The sequence below is a fragment of the Nomascus leucogenys genome, unplaced genomic scaffold (assembly GCF_006542625.1).
Source record: "Nomascus leucogenys isolate Asia unplaced genomic scaffold, Asia_NLE_v1 Super-Scaffold_285, whole genome shotgun sequence".
Taxonomy (NCBI): Eukaryota; Metazoa; Chordata; class Mammalia; order Primates; family Hylobatidae; genus Nomascus; species Nomascus leucogenys.
Genome location: NW_022095770.1, coordinates 2,499,426 through 2,507,682, shown reverse-complemented (window position 1 = coordinate 2,507,682; position 8,257 = coordinate 2,499,426). Strand labels below are relative to the sequence as shown.

The following is an 8,257-nucleotide window of genomic DNA, read 5'->3' as shown; positions in this document are numbered from 1 at the left end:
GGTTCCTAACTCTTTGGCAGACCAGTCATTAAAATAACAAATCACAGCAATTAGCCACCATGCATAATTGAAGCATTAATCCTTTTATAATGCCGGCTTTTTCAGATGGAGCTATCACCCATTATGGAGATTAACCACTTTTCATCAGGTTTTTAACTTAAGTCTTGAGGAATACAACCGTGAACACAAGGTGTGTATCTGAATTAATTTACTAGTAAACTATGACATGGAGGGGTTCTGCTGCTTTGAAAGTTTCCAACTTATATACATTCAAAAGCTATTAAACTTTTTGGTGTCTCTCCAAATATTTTCCATATTGATAATTTTGGTTGAAATGTAGAGCTAGTTAGAATTTTCTAGTCTAATGCTTAGATATAAATGAGTGCATATTTGCAGAGCTATAAGATGTTGCATTATTTTTTTTTCTTGGCATCTGGAACATAAATGCTAAATTTGGTCTAGTTAGAATTTCCTGCTTCCCTCCCTCCCCTGCTTCCTTCCTTCCATCTCAAAACTCTCCAAGGATGAAGACCCCACAAGCTATATTGGGGTAACATATTGTAACAGTAGTTACTTTCAGTTTCTGTCAAACTAGATTAAAAAGAACACAAGTATCACATGTTCTCACTCATGTGGGAGCTAAAAAAGTTGATCTCATCGAGATAAAGAGTGTATAATGGTTACCAGAGAGGCTAGGAGGATAGTAGGGAGGCGGGGGAGAGAAAGTAGGGGATAAAGAGGGGTTGGTTGATGGGTACAAAATTACAATTAGAAGGAATAAGATCTAGTGTTCAGTAGCACAATAGAGTGACTATCGTTGACAAATTCACTGTATATTTTAAATAACTAGAGTGAAATTAGAATGTCCCTAACACAAAGAAATAAGTGAGGTGATGAATATCCCCATTATCCTGATTTGATCATTACACATTGTATGCTTGTATCACATGTACCCCATATATATGCATAACTACTATGTATCCATAAAATTTTTAAAAAATTTAAAAGAGGAAAGCAATGGAAAATAAAAGTAAAAAGATGATTCATCAAAAATTACAATGTAGAAGAATAGTGCAGAATGGCATAAACTAGTACCACATAGAACTTAATTTGTAATTGTAAAGAAACCATGTAAGTATATTTACTCCTGGTATTGTGTCTTTCTCTCTTATCCTAATTTACTGTTCCTCTATAGTTTAAAATTAAAGAATTGCTTTTAAATTTTACAGGGCAAACATTATACTGTGGAGACACAAAATGTTTTGAGACATCTGTGACCAGACATGTCACGTGTGAATATACCATTGGATTTCAAAGCAACACATTGTAATTTTTTTTGTTTTTTCCTTTTACAACAGATTCATTTTATTGTCATCACCATGGGGCGTATCCTGTTGTTGAGTTCTCTGGTTCAGACCTCTGAAGACTTCTCAGATGGATCCTAGGTCTCTGGGCTTGCCCTGAAATTACTCGCTGCTCAGGGAGAGAGTTGGAATGGTTGGCATCCTCCCACTCTGTTGCGCCGGCTGTGACCCCTCACTCTGTTGCTCCAGTTGTGTCCCCTCTGTTGCTCTGACTGCAGCTCGTTCTGTTAGAGTTCCTCATTCCGTTGGTCACTGTGGCCAGAGGGTGTTGGCAGCTCCCTTCCTCAAGTCTTCTTAAAGCCGTGGATTTTTGTGGAGCGTTTTTCTTCCTGGCTCTCGCTTGAGTTGTTTTCCTTTCTTCGCTATCTTGGGACTCTTCTTTGTGCTTCCGGATGTCGGTTGAGAGAATGACTTCTTCTTCCTTGTCTCCTTGGTGTTGGCTGGTGGTTGCTCTTCAACAGCTGGACCGGAGGCTCTCGGTTTTCCCTTCAGCTTCAACAAGTCAGTCTCTCTCAAGGGTCTCACGCTGCAGCATTCTTACCAGAGGCCACTAGGCCTGGAGTTCCAGTTCCAGTGTCTGGAGAGTCCACCTCAGCTCAGCAATCTCATGCCGGTTGCCAATTGTCAGCAGAAGCCAATGCCTGCCCATCAGTTCTTTATGTCGAGGTATTAGAGTGGAATAAAAATATAAATACTACTACTAGTTTTCATGACTTCTGCTTAATATTGGATATTTTTTTGTTTTGTTTTGTTTTGTTTTGTCTGTGTTAGACTTACCTTACATTAAACCAGGCCTTAGCCTTTCTGTGGCTTTGTTGTGGCAAAGCCTCATGTTACTCTCTAGTCTGGTTCAGCAGGACAGTCAGGTCCACACCTGGGCCCGTTTGTTTTCTACGTTTACCTCAACATAAGGTACCTTATCATTGTCAGCCTTCATCTCCTGATCCAACATAAAATAAGATGCCACAGGTTACTTGATTTTGCATCTGGAATATGATTATTTAAAGAAATTAAAAATTTAACACTGAAAATATAGAATTTAGAAATCTTTTTTAAGGTTTCAAAAAAATTTCTAGGAGACAACAAAATAGTGTTACTAGATTTAGCAAATAAAATACAGAATGCCAATTAAATTTGAATTTCAAATAAACATTGAATACTTTTTTTGGTATAACTATGTTCCATGCAATATTTGGGACATATCTGTTATATTATTCATTGTTTACCTGAAATTATAATTTAAACTGAGAGTTCTGTATTTTATCTGGCAACCCTATTATAAAAATATTTAGGATCAATATAAAGGAATAATATTTTTAATTTTTACAAAATATTTTAATATAAGTAATTTATTTGATTTTCACTTCATCTTGAGAGGTAAGTTTTGCCTCACAGTCTATGTTACTTTACCTGTGTTTTATGAAAAGACTGTCTCTTATAATGATAGCCACCACTACCATATCTTGACAAGTATTGACATACTGAAACTTTACATTCATTTTGTGTAGTTCCCGCCTCTTCATGATTGTTTCTGAGGTAAGTCAGCTCCTCCATCTGGCTTTCCATTTGCAACTCTAGGTTAGTCTTGTTCAAAGTCCACTCATCTAAGACACTTTGCAGGCCCTTGCTATCAGCCTCAACACACTAATAAAGGACAACTTTACTCTGGTATCTGAACAGAGCCCAATTAGAAGAATCAGTACAGCTTAGATGGAGGTCTCCTCATCCAGTGGTAATAAAACATCCCACATAGTGGAGCTTAAAGAGCAGAGCACTGGGGTGTGATGACATGGGTTCAAATTGCACCTCTGCCATGTTCAGCTGTCACCTTGGGCAAATTACTTCTCTGAACCTTAGTTTTCTCATCATTAAAATGGGAATATTGGGTGTTTTTTGTGTGTGTGGTTTTTTTATTTTTATTTTTATTTTTTTTTGAGACCAAGTCTCGCTCTGTCACCCAGGCTGGAGTACAGTGGCGTGATCTTGGTTCACCATAATCTCTGCCTCCCAGGTTCAAGTGATCCTCCCGCCTCAGCCTCCCAAGTAGCTGGGATTACAAGTGTGCATCACCATGTCTGACTAATTTTTGTATTTTTAGTAGAGACAGTGTTTCACCATGTTGGCCAGGCTGGTCTCAAACTCCTGACCTCAAGTGATCCACCTGCCTCAGCCTCCCAAAGTGCTGGGATTACAGGTGTGAGCCACCGTGCCCGGCTAAAATGGGAATATTATGAGAATTGAGTTAATGTACAAAAGTGCTTAGCGCAGCATCAGTGTTCAGTAAATGGTAGGAATAACATTATTAAAGCCATGAAAGAGTGAAAATCTCCCGTCTGCTCTTTGACTAGGAAGGGAAGCAAGCTCCTGTTCATGTACAGGGCAGTGCACCTTTGTTTTACAAGGACTATGTCTCCCCAGTGAAAAAAAATTCAAGTAGAGTACGGGGACCTCCTGCAGTTCTATAAAAACCAAGTCTTTGACCTGTGGATTGGAGAGTTATACACCGTACACGAGATTTCAAATCGCTAGCCTGGGAGTTTTCACATTGCTAGCCTGTGACCACTATTGCAATTTAAACATAAAAGAGATTGTTTTATGTTGAGATGTTTAATAATATGAAATAATGATATTATAAATTTTGTAGTAACTGTTTAAAGTGGTGAATCGGGGAGGTTTTTTTTTTGTTTTTTTTTTTTTGTTTTTTTGTTGTTTTTTTTTTTTCCAGTTCTTTACATGGTTTCTGACTTACTTGAGCTTGAAGTCATCCACAGTGAGCCTGGCATTGTGGATCTAATGCGGAATGTTGGCATTTTCCAAAGTAACATTTGTTACCTTCAAGGGAGGAAAAGGAACCATATAATTCAACAAAATATGTTGGGTGCCATTAGGTTCAGATTATATACTTTATGGATTTCAACAATTATAAGTTTGTCAATCATAATTATATTTGTACTAGTCATGGTGGCTCATGCCTGTAGTCCCAGCACTTTGAGAAGCTGAGGCTGGAGGATCACCTGAGTCCAGGAGTTCGAGATCAGCTTGAACAACATAGTGAGACCCCATCTCTACAGAAAAAAATTTAGCTGGGAATGGTGGGACATGTCTGTAGTCCCTGCTTGGGAGGCTGACATGGGAGGATTGTCCACATCTGGGGGGGTGAGGCTGCTATGATCGTGCCACTACACACTAGCCAGGGCAACAGAGCTAGACCCTGTCTCAAAAAAGTTATATTTGTAAAAATAAGCAGTGTATTTAATTTTTTCTGGGACTATTACAGAACTTTTCAGCTAAGTATATTTTTTAGAGCTTCTGAAATAAGGATAAATGTTTCTCTTTCAAATGAATGTTGAGCCATTTCATATTAATTTGTATGCACATTAGACATTTTTCTTGACATTAGATGCATTAATTAATCAGATACAATATATGTTGGCCAGGAGAAAGGGTTGTATTTTCTACGTTTAAGACAACTGAGTTTTAAGGTACTTGATAGTGTTGTAATATTTGCTATAGTCTCGAGGTTGACCATCAATTTTTTCCCCCAAATTCTCATGCCACCTTTTTATTTTGAGTGCAAGGTCAGCACTGGCATTTTCCAGGCAATGTAACTTGTCAAGGTAATAGGCCTGGCATTCGTTTAAATTCTGTGTGGTTTTCCTCTCATGACTTGAAAGAAGGCCGCCACCATCAGAGTCACCAGAATTTCACAGGCCCCTATTTGGTCCAGTACTCATGCTACTCCACCCTGTGCCAGGACCCAACCTACCCTCAACACCATAAAAGCCACCAGAAGGCCCACTACCACGGCCCTCTGTGCTTTCTTGAGCCCCCTGCAATGACATAGGTACCCCTTGATCCTTAACAGACTCGCAGCCACTTTCAGTGCTGCTGTGCTGCCACAACCCGGAGGAACAAGCCACTGTGTGGAGGTGTAGCAGAGATCTAAGGTTAAAGTATAGTCCCAAAGTCAGTGCATTATGGGGACCATTATGGAGCCTATTTACTATCTATCATCTGCATCTATCTATCTATCTATCTATCTATCTATCTATCTATCTATCTATCTATCTATCTATCTATCTCTATCTATCTATCATCTATCTATCTATCTATCTATCTATCTATCTATCTATCTATCTATCTATCATCTATCTATCTCTATCAACTAATCTATCTATCGTCTATCATTATCTGTGTAAAGTTACATCATCTTTAATGAATTTTTTTAAAGTGTAGGTTTTTTTTTTTTTTGGTTAACAATCTCTTCACCTCTTATTTTAGTGATTGATGAGCCATATATGCTCAAGTGCTGTGTCATCAGAGTGTTGGGTACATACAAGAAAACTGTGTGTGAGCAGGAAAAACAGGACCATCATTTCATGAATTCATCTTTTGAACCATGATGAGTGATTATTTTTTGAAACACTGCAGGCATTCCTCTAACAGACATCCTTTCTTTCCTTCCGACCCTATAGTCTTAACATTCTCATGCTCTTGCTCAGTTTGCGTCTATTTTTCCATGACCTTCCAGGCTTGCTATGGGCCCTTTTCAAGGAGTCTAAATTGAGTAGTGCATACTGCTGTAGAGTTAAATAGGCCTTTGAGTTCTAGCCTACTGTTTCTCACCTTGGATAAAGTTACTTATCTTCTCTGAATCTCAGTTTTGTCATCTGTAGAAATTACAAAATAATTTGGAGGATTAATGAGAAACAGGTAATAGTATCTGGCACATACTAGGCCTCAATGAATGCTTGTTCTGTCCCTTCTCTTCTCTCCCTGGTCCCCACTCTAGCTCACAGCAGTCTCTAAAACTCATAATCCTAATTATACCACACATTTATTCAAGAAATATTTATTGAATGCCCAGTGTGTACCAGGAAGTCTTATGGACTTTTATGGGCCCCAGTTTTATACAGTTGTCATACATGCGTCTTGATGAACATCCCTTCTAAGCTCAGTGTCTGAGCATTGATTCTAGATATCCGTGCATACCCTAAACTGAACAGAGTTGCCTTTACACTAAATTAAGAAGTTGGCAAAGTTTGCCATTTGTGTCTAAACCCGCTTTCCTTTTCTTCTCTAGGTTGAAATATCTCTCTGCACTTCATCTGAAGCCATTGGCATTCTTGTGCTTTAACTCATTTTTTCTGTCTAGGGAAAAGACATGATATTATTCATTTACACTAATAGAAACAGTATTATTTGCTCTGTGTCATTCAGGAACCTAGGCATTTGAATTTTGAGCTTTTCCTTTAATTATGAAATGAAAGATTGTTTCTTGTGATAGAAATTTCAGTTCTTGGTGAGGAAGAAGGTCCCTGATGAGGCAGAAGTGCTTAGTCTGCAGCTGAGAGGGGCTGGGGTTGAGATTTAGAGCTATTTAGGGATCTGTTGTGGGACCAAGATTGGCAAGCCTGCCCTGCAGACTCAGATGGACATGTCTCCCTCTGGGTCTTTGTGGAAGCAGGACTAACCTCATGCTGCAGCTAACAGGGGCAGAGGATGAGTTAGAGGATATTTTTAGGATTCATAGCTGAGACATAGGTTGGTGGGCCTGTCTTCTGATGTACTAGTGTGTATGACTCCTCTTTGACAAATGGTTTTGGTAGCAGGACCAAGACAAAATGGGGTTGTGGCCAAGCTTGCAAAGATATGGGGCAGTTTCTAGGTCTGGAGATGGGACCATGATCAGTAAATGCCAACTGGGTGTGGGTTTATCCTGTAAAAATGATACTCATAGGTCTTGAGCTCTACCAGGACTTTATAAACTCCTACCTGAATCCCAAGGCTCCTACAAAGGCACTTTTGTCTGTTGATGACTCTTAACGAAATTATTGTTGCTTTGGGTGATATGAGTGGGGGATCTCCTATTCCACCATCTTGCTAATGTCATTCCTGTTTTATGAATTCTTTAAATACATAGATCCATGGATCATTTAGAAGTATGTCATTTAATTTCCGAGCATTGGGAGATTTTTCTTTTGACTTTGTATTATTAATTTCTGGTTTGATTCCATTATGATCAGAGAACATATTCAGTATAATTTCAATTCTTAAAAATTTTAAAAGGTTTTTTATATGACCTAATTTATGGTCTATGTTCCATTGGTGCATGAGAAGAATGTGTTCTGCTCTTATTGAGTTCAGTGTTCTATAAATGTCAATTAAATTCTGTGGTTTGATGGTGTTGTTCCGTTCTTCTATTCATCATCACTAATTTTCTGTCTAGAAGTTCTGTCAATTGCTGAGAATTGGGCATTGAATTTTTCAACTGTAATTTTGAATTTGCCTCTTTCTCCTTTCTACTCCATTAGTTTTTGCCTCATAGATTTGAAAGCTTAGTGGTTTAGTGTATTTAGAGTTGCTGTATCTTCTCAGGGACCTTTTTATTATCATATAATATCACTCTTTGTCTCTAGTAGCATTCTTTGCTTCAAAGTCTACTTTGGTATTAATTCAGCCACTCCTGATTTTTTTAAATTAATGTTTGCATGATATAGCTTTTTCTATCCTTTTACTTTCAACCTACCTGTGTCACTATGTTTGAAGTGAATTTCTTGTAGATAGTATATTGTTGGGGTCCTAGAGAAACTCATGCAGTCATGTACTAGGTAACATGTACGGGATATTTATAGTAGTAGTATTCATAATAGTTTCAAATTGGAAACCATTCCAGAATAGAATGCATAACATTGTGGCAAATATTTTAAAAGTGCTGCCAACCTGGTTTGTGTGTGGTAGTATTTCATGTGGTTTTAATTTGTATTTTTCTGGTTACTATGGGGTTGAGCACTTTTTAGAAATTTAATGACAATTTGGAATTTCCGTCGGCATATTGAAGATATCATTCTATTGTCTCCTGCCTTCCATTGTTGCTGTTGAGAAGTCATTGT

The 8,257-nt window shown here is 38.1% G+C and overlaps 1 pseudogene; it reads left to right on the top strand.

Annotated features, from left to right (window-relative positions):
* Positions 1-2,413, top strand: LOC115833604 (annotated as a pseudogene).
* Positions 2,414-8,257: the final 5,844 nt, after the last annotated feature.